The following is a 12,502-nucleotide window of genomic DNA, read 5'->3' on the forward strand; positions in this document are numbered from 1 at the left end:
GGTACAAGGGAAGAAAATAATGTGGTATTAAAACAACAAATCCACTAGAACTGGTGAATAGTGATAATTGTAGGGAAACCAACCATAGTTCCGGTTGTATTTCCGACCTGGAATGGGTTCTAGTACTCCAGTGATATTTGCACAGTAAAGGGCAACAGTGATTACTGTGTCCAATATTTAGTGTATTCCAGAATTCTTTTTGGGGATAAACAAGAAAGATCAGACAGAAAAGTCCCAGTTACAATTGTGATTACAACCCACTTAAGTAAGGGCTTGTTATCGCCCCATTCGTAGCTGACAGCAGGAAGTTCAATGTACCTTAAGTGTGGATCTTGTGTGTATTAGTCAGAAATCCATCATGAAGAATGACGACCTGGTATAGTAAAACCACTCTATGGGGGCTAGGTGAGTCCCTCTTACCAGCAACCAAATCTTTGCTGGCGTAAACGCAAACCCTAAACACAATAAGGGGAAGATGGGGAGTTTGTTACAATCACTATATATGTCCTGCTCATGTACTTCTATTAAGGAGTGTACCCCAAGTAAAGGGTGCTCGTCTCAAGAGTGTAAAGTATGCCACAGCTCAGTGCTACTGGGTATCCTATCACAAGCGCCTATCTCTGTTCAGTAGCAGGGCAGCCTCGGTTGTGTCCGCAGAAGAGTTTGGCCTGCTGAGGTTCCCGCCTAAATACTGGATAGACCGCAGATATAGTCGTAGGACAACACCCGCTCACTCTAACAAATCAAAGAAATGGCGTTAGCCATCTTGAAATGGAATTAAAAAATTGTTTGAAAGTACCCCTGCCTCCTAAAAGCTAAGTGGATGGTGCAGTCCTGAACCCAAAGTATATCAAGGATCATAATGTTAAAGGTATTGACATTTCTAAAGCGCGAACTGCTACCCGACGTGTCTTGGCGCTACATGAGGTCCTACCTGGGTCTTGAGCAAGAGATAGGTGTCAACCAGACTCTGAGCTAAACAGTAAAGAGCCAGGTCTTCAAAGCCTTTCTGAAAGGCAAGCAGACTTGGCAAGTCTCTAAGATGCATTGGAAGGCAGTTCCATGCCTTGGCTGCACCAACCGCAAAGCTTCTCCTCCCCCAGTTGGATTTTTTGCAAAAGGCACAGATAACAGTTTAGCATCTGAAGAGCATAGACATCTAGTTGGTGTATACCATTGGAATTGCGTTTTTAAGATGGTTGGACCCAGTTCTATAAAGTGCTTTGTGTACAATGCACAGGGCCTTAAACTGTACCCGTTTTCGCACTGGCATCCAGTGGAGACTTCTGATCTCTGTGGTAATGGAGGCATGTTTGCGAGTCCCAGTCAGCAGTCTAGCTGCTGCATTCTGCAGACGCTGCAGTTTGTTCATTAGTCCTTCCTGGATATTGACATATAAACTGTTGCAATAGTACATTAGGAACATTACTAAAGCTGTGATGATTAACTGATGACTATCTTTAGGCATAATTGGCAGGATTTTCTTACAGGCTTTTAGAATGTAGGACGTGGAGGATCCCACTGCATTCACCTGGTCTCTGAGGCTCAATTTATACCCTTTCTTACCGGAGTGGGAAGGGAACCCAATGTATCTGGCCACCATTCCGGGGTCCAAAAGTTGACATCATTATTGAATAAAACCACCTCTGTCTTACTAGAGTTCAGTTTGAATCAGTTTTGGGCCTTCCAGGTACCCACCACTATCATGCAGTGATGAAATCTGGACGCCGTTCCCTGCAATTCTCCTGGCCTTTATAACACCTCAATTTGGATGCCATCTGCATATGAGGTTAAATTGAAACTAAATAATTCAATCAGGGAGGCCAGTAGCGAGACATATATGTTAAAAAGCCAACGTACTGGGGTATCTGCAAGGTCACAAATATATTGTGAGGGGCCATTGTGTCTAACGTCCAATTTATAAGTTATGAAACAGATGCGTAATAGTATGAAGAAAACGGCCTGCCATCATGGAGCAGTGAATCTCCACAATAAGTTAAATCCTACGTAGCATTGAGTGAATGAGTAATAAAAAGTTATATTGAGGTCAAAACCGATGCTAAACTATGGCAACATTGAAGCAGAGTCAAGGGAATGCATTCCAAATCTTGTGAAGTTGTGTCCAAAACGCTCTAGGACAAGACGTGCAAGCAGGAGTAATCGTAGGACAGTATTAGACACTCACAGAATCTAGAGACACAGTTCTGTGAATTATCTTGAGAACGTACTTTTTGAGACTTGTAATATATAAATCAATGCCTGAATAGTTGTATTTTTTAAATTTATTTGAGTTTTATATAGCGCTGGCTAGACCCGGAGGTATCAGAGCGCTTTACATAAGTATCCACAAAATTACATCAGTTACAAGTTACATCAGTTACAAGAAAATATTGCAAGAGCGTCAGAAGATGAAGTAAATGGAGCTTAGAAGGGTAAGGGGGTGAGGTAAAGGAATAGGAGGGAGAAAGAATGGAGATAGGATGGATGGAGAGACGAAGGAGAGTCTGCCCAAAGTCTGGATGGCCAAGGGGGTAGTCCACAGCCCATCTCCTCTATAGCTATCAGGTAGCTCCACTGGGCATCAGTCAAGTGACTAGGTCTCAATGAGAAAACAGTTAGAGAGCAAAGAGGGGGACTAAATGGAGCGTAAAGGAGAAAGTGGGTGGAGTAAAGGGGTAGGAGGGGAGAGTAAGACAGAGAAACGAAGTAAGGTCTGCCCAATGTCAGGCTGGGTAGGTGACGGCCGAAGGGGTAGTCAACAGCCCATCTTCTCTATAGCTATGAAGTAGCTCCACCGGGCATCGGACAAAAAGCTAGGTCTCCACGGTCAGAGGTAGGTTTGCAGATTCGGTATCCTGAAGGGTAGAACGGATTGGGAATGAGTTTGAGATCTGGTCGAAGTCCGTTTTTTTCTCAGAGGAGTAGCACAACGTGGTGGGGAACACAGTGCAGCCATCTTGGGGTCAGGCAAGGGATCAACAGGTAGTAACAGGTAGAGCTCAAAAACTTGCTTGCCAAAAGATCTTGGTGCTCCCCATGCCACTCACCCCAGACCCGACCTTGGGGAGCCGCAACAAAAAAACTAAAAGTATGTGTCAGGCGGCGCTCCGCAGAATTCGATTGATGCCAATAGGGGTCCACCTCCAGACGTTACCAACACCCTGAGTATATGTACATACAGGGTGTTCGAACCATCAGGTGAGGGAAAAAAGGAGGGTGAGGGAACCGCTGGGTAGGAGACCTGAAACAGCAAAAGGCAAGTATAAGAACAAAGCATAGATATAGTCTACTCTCATATATTCTCGCTAGTAAGGGAATTGTACCTGTCGCAAAAAAGGTCTCAGTGGAAATACAAGAATACATCCAAGACCATCTTCCAGGTTCTATAAGCAATCTGTAAAAGATAGAGAGAAAATGAGCCTTTCATTCTCCGTGCTCTCATTCATACCCATATTTCATCCTTCATATGAAACTTGGAACATACCACAAGATGCACTCTGGACAATTACAATGATCCTATGTATTTCCCAATCCTTAATGTAAATGAAAGAAAAGTAACAGGAAATGACTTCTTCCTCCAATAATAGAAACATTCAACAAGTAGTTTCCTTGTAACCAGTGGTTTTTCAGGTAAGGGAAAGAAGTAAGATTCCACAGTCAACAGGTTAACTTCACCAGAGCGAGAACCCTATCTTTTGTTGCATTCAATAATGAGAACACTGTAACGCTTAGTTGCGACCACCCCAGCGCTCAGTAGAAAATAAACGATGTACTTATATGTAGTCAAATAAACATGGACCCCGGTAACGCATAGCTGCGACCGCCACTGCGCTCCGGTAAGATAAAACAGAGTGAAAGTGCAAACAGCCCGGTAACGTGTGGCTGCGACCACCACCACGCTCTGGTGAAAACAATAAGGTGAGGAATCCAGCAGGCCGGTAACGCATGGTTGCGAACACCACCGTGCTCCGGTACTGCCAACGGAAACACTAAACGAATAACAGTCTGAAGAACAGCGGCGCGTAGTTAATATTCACCACCGCGCTCTGCTCTAGTTTAGCACGCGAGCACAATGGACCCACTCGGACGAAGGAGGCAAAAAAGGACAAGATACAGTAACGCATAACAACGCTACCGCGCTACGCTCCACAAGGCCTTCCGTTACTCACTGCGAACAGGAAACTTAGGTCATGACGATGATCCCCACAATCCCGCAGGGTACAGGGCAAAACAGGACGACCGACAGCGAACTCCTCTGTCCGACCGGCAATCCGGAAACAACAGAATTACGCGCACCCTCCTAAGCCCAGACTCGCCTAAGTACTTCCTTGTCTTTCGGCATCATGGGAATTGTAGTCTTTTGCTGTAACCGGGCAGGCGCAGCTAGGTCGGCCCTTACAATATGCAGCAGCAGCTCAGCACGTGAAACATGGACACGCTCGAAACATACAAATTAGATGAGAGCCATCGCTACCTCAAGATCGAATAAGGAATGTGGGTATGAAGCACTTCGGGCCCCCTCTGTGCAGAGTCCGACGATCAGTCTCGATTAGTGCCGGAAATGGTGGTCCCCTTGAGGCAATAATGTCACTTTGCGGCCATCTTAAGGTCAGGCAGTGGCTATATGCTCCTGTGTACCAGTGATCCTGTGCTTTCTTCACATCTGCCTATGACATTACACGGAGCCTTATTTCAATCCTCCCTAAGTCCAAGGGACTACAGGGAAGCCTCCTGCACTCCTCCTGTGTGAGGGATGACAACCGCCATTTTGGGGTCAGGCGGGCTGAGATATGTGCTATTCTATTCCTCCTTTACTGTGGCCGTGTTATTGTACCTCCTGCACCCAGGAGGAATATGCCCTGTGCTGGTTAGCCTTGGGGGCCCGGTGAAATAAAAGCAACGTGTTGGAACATACATAATATATTCATTCTAATAAAAGAGAGGGACCCAAAATCCAAAGGGGTAGGGTACCAAAAGACAAAATGTCAAACGTGTTTGACCTAGTGAAATGATGCACAAGAATGGACCACGAGTGCTAGTCCCCGAAAAAGTAATGTCATTCATTGGTCTGTATTCAAGCCCATCTCAACACCTCTCAATCACATAATCCAAGTTGCTTCCCTCCTCCTCAACAAAAGTTCTCTATTGCCACCCCTCACGTGTCTGGGTACGTTGTCCAATCCAAAAACAGAGAAGGATTTGTGGCTGTCCTGAGCTGGACAATCCATCATGTGTATTGCCACAGGGTATCTAGTGTCAGCCTGTTTGACTGCCCTGACGTGTTCTACAGTGCGGTCCTTCAAAGCCCTAATAGTGCTGCCAATATACTTTTTTTTTTTTTTTTTGAAGACCTTTATTGAAATAGCACAGTAACAATACACAGCTTAGTCGCCTACAACCTGAGGAGGCAGGCCGGCAGCTTCAGCAGCAAGCGATTGTCCCGTCAGCTGCTCATGCCTACAGAAACATTTGCTTAACACAGCATGTCACCTACAACCCATCAGGGCCGGCCGCGATTTAAAGTGCCTGTAGCTGTCAAAGGATACGTCATTAACCAGGAAAATAACAGATCTTTAGCATACATTGGACAATTGAGGTCTCATTTTGTCATTTTTAACGTAACTATAACTGTTCGTAGTACATTATGAAATCCAAAGGTGGATGTTCCCCACCCACAATGAGTCCACCATACATAGTATGTGGCGCAGAGGACAGTCCAGCGCAGAGCAAGTTCATAATGCGGCCCGCAAAGTGAGGCCACTCATGTCAGCAGCTAGAGTGCTCTGCAGTGTATTGATGCAGAAGCGTGTTGTGGGAGGGGGAGAAGTGCAAACTGTGCTCGTGTCTGTGCAATAGCGGAATTGCCAAGAAGTGCAGTCTCTAAAGGCAGGGTGGGTATACCGCCTGAGCCAGGAGGGCAGATGTTCTACCCCCCGCTCACTCAAAGTGGGTGTGTCCCTCAATCATGCACTCGCCTGATATGTGCCCGGGGTCAGGGACAATTCCCCCACATGTATCTATACTCTATGTCGTGCAGTGTAGTCAGAGATTGGGGGCAGCAGGGTGTGGATCGCCTGTGTCTGTGGGCGCAGAGGGAAGCGCAGCGCCACCCCCTCCCTCCCGGTCATCAGGGACGGAATCGTCGTCTGACTGGGTCCGAAGTAAATAGGCCGTGAGCGGGCCCCATAGGTCCTTTGGGCGTGATTTATGGGGCAAAAGTTCAGCATAGCTGTGTAGCTGTTCCTGCCATGTGGCCATGGTATTTAGCCAAATCTTGAATTTGGGGGCCCTCCCCCTACCCCACCTACATGCCACGTGGCGTTTTGCTAGAAGAAATCCCAGTGCAAAAAACTTCCGGTGTTTCTTGATCGCCGGGGTGGAGTGGCCGAGCAGGGCAATTATGGGACAGGGCTCGACTGCCACCTCTATCATGGCAGACATAGCTCCGAAGACCGCAATCCAGTAAGTAGCGACTGCTGGGCATGTCCATGCCAAGTGAATGAAGTCTGCCCCGAACCGTTTGCATTGTAAGCAGCGGTCATTGTCCCGCAGACCGAAGCGCAGTAGCTTAGCAGGGGTGTAATATAAGCGGTGCAAAAATTTAAAATGGACCAATCTGAGCCGGGCATTCCCAGTAACTGAGTTCGTATGTGCGCAGCTGAACTCCCATTGCTCGTCCGAAAGTGGGGAACCCATGTCCTCCTCCCAATCTCGTCTCGCCCTAAGCTCTGGAGGTGTGGGAGCCGCGTAAGCATGTTTGTATAGCATGGAGACCACATGTTTCGGAGCGTCATTTTGCAGAAGAGCGTGCAGGGGAGCCATGACTTCCGGCTCGTCAGGGAAGCAGGGTGTGGCGGACTTAATGTTTTGTCGCAAGCGTACGTATAGGAATGTATCCATGATAGAGGGTGCATGTTCCCCAAAGAATTGGGCCTCGCTGCGAAACTGCCCCTGAATGTATAAGTCCCCCCATGTATGCAGAGCTAGCTTGGTAAGCAGTTTGCGGCCAATTTCTTCCTGTGTGATGCTCAATCGGGGGTCATATGCCAGGGTCATGCGAGGGGAATATAAGAAGGAGACCTCCATACGTTTCGCTATTCTACGCCAGGCTATCACCGTGCAGTCCACTGTGGAGGGGTCACGGCTTGAGGCAAGGGCCTCCGAGTAAAGATAGCCCGATGGTTTCTCGGGTCTCATGTACCCGTCTTCCACGGCCAGGTGTGCCATAAAGGGAGGTGGGTGGAGCCAGTAAGCGGCAAAGTGTCCCTGTGCGCAGTCGTAATACAATCTAAAGTTCGGCACATCACATCCTCCCTGGTGGTACGGCAACATTAGTGTTCCTAATTTCATTCTCGCCTGTTTTCCCCCCCATATGAGTCTCGATAACTGGGAATCAAGGGCGTGGAAAAAGTGAGATCCAGGGCTGTATGGAATATTAGTGAATAGGTATAACAGCTTAGGGAGGAGTACCATCTTAATCAGTGATATGCGTCCTGCCATGGACAGTGGGAGGTGGATCCACTTAGTGACGCTATCCGTTAACTTGTCCAGGACAGTACCATAGTTCGCCCTTATCAGGGCTTCCCGGTTTCTGGTTATTGTGATCCCCAGGTATTTGATCTCATCATCTTCCCATAGCAGTGGGTAGTCTAGGGGGAACCGAAGCGTCTTATCCGTTAGGGGGAAGAGGGCAGATTTCGTCCAATTTATCTGTATCCCCGAGATGGCCCCAAATTTGGTTATTTCGCGCAGGAGTGGGTTCAGATTTTCCTGCGGTCTGTGAATGTACAACGTCATATCGTCAGCATATAATGAAATGAGCAGTTGTCGCTCTGGATAGATCAATGACCGATGATTATGATGTTGTCTAAGCTTGGCCGCGAGTGGTTCAATAGCTATCGCGAAGAGCACTGGGGAGAGAGGGCAGCCCTGGCGAGTGCCCCTATGTATGTCAAAGGGGGCCGACCGGGAACCATTTAAAAGGACTGAAGCGTGTGGTTTAGTGTATAATAATCTGATCCAGTCTAAGAAGTTAAAGGGAGTACCCATCCGCTCCATCAGTTTCAGTAGATAGTCCCATTCCAGGGAATCGAACGCCTTAGTGGCATCCAGGAAGACAGCAGCCGCCTCGCACCTGGGATTAATGTCTTGAAGTACCGCCTGTAGGGTGCGCAGGTTGTGTGAAGTCGCGCGATTAGGGACGAATCCGGCTTGGTCCGGGAGAACCAGCCGATCCATTAAAAGGTTCAGGCGGGTCGCCAGGACCTTCGCAAGGATTTTAACGTCAGAATTTAGCAATGACAGGGGCCTGTAGGAGTCACATTGTTCTGGTGGTTTGCCTGGTTTAAGCAAGGAGATTATCAGGGCTTCGCGCATGCTAGGTGGCAGGAGTCCTTCCTCCAGCGCCGCATAATAGACTTGCTTAAGAATGGGGGCTAGCAAGTGGATGTAAGTTTTATAGAAGTCTATCGGTAGGCCATCCGATCCCGGAGCTTTGCCGGATTTCATGGACATGATGGCGTCCTTGATTTCATCAAGCTCTAGTTCGTGGTGTAGGAATTTCTGTTGTGACGGGCCCATCCATGCTATAGCGGTATCCTCAAGATATGCATGTAGGTCTAGTGGCGACTGCCTATGGGAGGTATAGAGTGTCTGGTAATGATCAGAGAGTACCCGCAGCTGCCCTGGGAGGTTCCTCTGTGGCTCCTGTTGGTTATCAAGCAGGACGGTAACATAATTGTGTTGGCGGGGGGGCCGAACCGCCGAAGCCAGTGCTTTCCCCGGCCTATCTCCCTCGCCATATATGCGCGCTGTAAAAGGCTTCCCCAGAAATTTGCTTTCCTTGTCTGCAGCTTCGGTGTATGCATTTATTTTGTCCCGGAGCTGGGCTTGCGTCGCGCGTCCCTGCGCCTCGTGGGGGATATCACGCTCAAGGGTACGAATGTGTGCCTCCAGCCTACGCAGCTCGCCTCGTAGGGACTTTAGCACCCCCCCACCTTTAGAAATGCACCATCCCCTTACAGTGACTTTAAATGCTTCCCACACAGTAGTAAGGCTCGATACAGAATTAATGTTACGGTCAAAGAAGTCTGTTATGTCTTGCTCTAGGTCCGCCCTGAAGGCCGAATCTGTGAGGTGCGCAGGGTTGAGGCGCCAGTTCAGGTAAGGAGAGACAGCAAGGGGGATGCGTAAAGAAAGGAGGACAGGTGAATGGTCCGAGAATGTGCGCGCTAAGTGTATAGCTTTTAGTACCCAAGGAGCGAGGCCGGCAGTCAAGAAAAAGTAGTCGATGCGGGCCCACGTGTTGTGGACGGCCGAGAAATGTGTGCCTTGTCTAAGGAGGGGGTGTAAGTGTCTCCAGGAGTCCGTCAGGTGGTGTTCCCCCAGGATGCCCTGCAGTATGCGTTGGGTTCGTGTATAGTGTTGAGACTGTGGGTGTGACCTATCCATGGCAGGGTTTACTGCAGTATTGAAGTCACCCCCCAGTACAACATGGGCTATGCCCAGGGTTTGAATTTTGCCCCACAAGGTGAGCAGCGCAGTCGGATCATCAATATTGGGACCATAGTAACAGGCAAAGAGCACCATGTGAGAGCACAGCTTCCCCCAGACCATACAGTATCGGCCCTCCGAGTCTGAATCAGATCCCGCCAGGGTAAATCCCACCCCTTTTTTTATTAGGATAGTGACTCCCCTGGCATAGTTCGAGTAAGATGAGAAAACTTTACATGACCCCCATCTTGAAGCAAATAGGGGGGAGCAATTCGGCGCGAGGTGTGTCTCTTGCAACATAGCTATAGTGACACCATGCCGATCCAAATACCCCAGCACCTGTCTTTTCTTTCTAGGATTGTTCAGTCCCCGCACATTCCATGACAACAATTGGAGTTTGTGCGCAGGCATCGCGTCTGTTGCCTCACCCATCCCCACATTGTAAGGTCAAAATGGCTGGCACGTATATCAACACAAGTCCGACAGACAGCAACGGATTGAAAAACAGCAACATCTCCCAAACCCTCCCCTCCCTCCCCTCCAGTGCCCAGTACCGCAACAAAACTGATACCCAAGGAATGGCTAAAAGCATCAGTATGTAGCAAAAGATTGTGACATCCATGTTCCTATATCTCTTAGTACCACATGTAGAACCAAAACCCCAACTTCCCTCTTTGTCACCCCAACAACTATAATTCATGTCAAAATTGTCAGCAGTTCCAGTAACGTGTTGGAGCGAGACCCCTCCCACACCGGCAACCCCAATCCGCCGGGCACATAACTCCCGCCCTCCCCCAACCATTCCCACCCTTATCAAACCCAAAAACAGAGGTAGTTTCTCAAAAACCCATACTCTACTAACAGAGTGGGGGTGATGGGGCTCGCCCATTGGGGGTCAGTTCTAGGGGCGCCCAACCTGCCACCCACCTCCCTACTTACACCCACTAGGAGCTAGGAAGGTACCTAGTCTCTCTATGTGGGACGGAGGTGGTTGACCGAGCACGAAGTGTAATGGTGACCAGATCATGTAATATCATAAAATTGTACCTCACCAAACTAGTGGAGTCCTGTTGTTGACGTCTGAGAATAGAGTCAAAAGTCTTGCGCCACACGTTAGTCTTGTTGGTTCATTGGTGAGGGAGAACCGGATCGGCGTCTTTCTGCATTGTCTCTGGCTGTGTCTTTCTTATGTTGTTTAAGGAAATCTTCCACTTGCTGCGGTGTTTGAAAAAAATGTTGCTTGCCTTGATGGGAGACCTTTAGTTTCACCGGATATAGCATGGCGTACGTCATCTCTTGATCCTGCAGCTTCTTCTTGACTCCTGCGAATTTCCGCCTGGCCTCCTGTACGGCAGGGGTGAAGTCGGGGAAGAATCAGAGTGTAGTGTTGCAATATCCCACCGTGCCGATCTCTCTTGCACGCCTCAACACCGCGTCTCGGTCCCTGTAGTTTAGGAATCTCGCGATGATGGGTCGTGGCTGGGCTCCTGGCGGTGGGCGGGCAGCTAAGGATCGGTGGGCACGCTCTACTATGAGGTGCGGGGAGAAAGATTCTTTCCCAAAGAGTTCGATCACTAGGTTCTCAATGAAGACCTCCATTTTCCCCGTATTGGTGGATTCTGCTAGGCCCAAAACGCGAATGTTATTGCGGCGGGACCTCGCTTCCAAATCCTCGTTCTTTTCCGCAATAATTTTTAGTAGCCTGTCCATTTGAGTTACTTGTCTATTGTTAGAGGTGGCACCATCTTCCAACTCGGAGATTCTGTCTTCTGCCTCCTTGATACGAGTGTCATGGTGCTCCAATTTAGTGACAACGCTGTCCATGCGCGAATTTATGGTGTCGATTTTGGAGTCAATGTTCGACAGGCTCTGTTGCATGTTGATCAATAAGGACTTCCAGTCGTCTCCTGGGGTTTCCGTGGCAGTAGGGCTGGTCTCGGGGCCCTGCGACCCTTTGGGGTTTTTCCTTGTTTCGAATGGTATTTTGGACTGCCTGGCATCGTTGCGGCCCATGTCGCGTCTTGGCGTTCGCGAGGCCGGTGTGGCAGCAGTAGCCAGGATGTAGGCAAGATTTGGCAGGCTAAGCAGGTGGTGAACAGCTTGGGCGGTGTGATCTCATAAATCGCGTGCCCTTTGCGAAATGTGGTAGCGATGCGGCAAGAAAGTGTCTCTGGGAGAGTGGCTCAGGATGGCCGGCAAGGTATCAGCACCTCCCGGGGGGTTTCCTCTATTAGGTATCTTGGTGCAATACACTGCTGCTGTTGTAGCGCTGGTGGTCGCAGTACTGGCAGAGGTCAGGTGTGGAACTGTATTTCTGGCCTGTAGTCGGGAAGTCTGTTGTGAGCCTCAGTGGGCCAGTTATTTCCTATGAGAGTCTCTTGCAAGGGAGCCCCTCTCCACTGTGTGTAAAAAAGCGTATCTGTACACTGTGCTGCAAGGCCCAAGGCAGTGGCTAGATGGTCGGGGGGGGGGGGGGGGGGTTTGGGCTTGAATCACGTTCCGGTAAACTTTGCTGTTACCAAGGCACTGGGCCGACGTGCTTGGCGCCTTTTTTTGTTTTCCCCTTCATTGCCGGTTACATGCAGGCCTCAGTATTGCCCGTTGTCCACAGCGCTGTAGCTTGCAGTATGAGTCAGCAGTGCGATGGGGGGGAGAGGGGCCGTGTTGCTGGCCACCTATTAACTCCCCAGTCTCCGCAGCGTAGGCCCGAGCAGCAGCCTCCTACTTCTTCGGTCCACCCACGGGGCACTCAGGTTTTGGTAGGTGTCGGGGGAGGGAGAGGCGGCAATATCCTCTGTGCGGCAGTTTTAGAGATGCGAGGTGGGGTGCCTCCTGGGCCTACGGTCTCCCGCCCAGTATTTCCAGCGCAGTTGTACGCGAAGGAGCAGAGATAGCGGCCGGTTTACCTCTGAGGCGGCCCAGCAGCTGCGTTGCTCCCCGAGGCGGCACCGGCAAGGTTCTTCAGCTCCGGTCCTCGATGCCGCCCACACTGCGCCTCCGTCGCACAGGC

General features: G+C 49.5%; 1 protein-coding gene across 1 annotated transcript in view; it reads left to right on the top strand.

Moving 5' to 3' along the window:
* The window catches only part of TERF2 (telomeric repeat binding factor 2), a 663,265-nt gene that overhangs the window by 580,210 nt on the left and 70,553 nt on the right, over positions 1 to 12,502 (top strand). The gene's annotated exons all lie outside the window — the stretch shown is intronic.

The sequence above is a fragment of the Lissotriton vulgaris genome, chromosome 12 (assembly GCF_964263255.1).
Source record: "Lissotriton vulgaris chromosome 12, aLisVul1.2, whole genome shotgun sequence".
NCBI lineage: Eukaryota > Metazoa > Chordata > Amphibia > Caudata > Salamandridae > Lissotriton > Lissotriton vulgaris.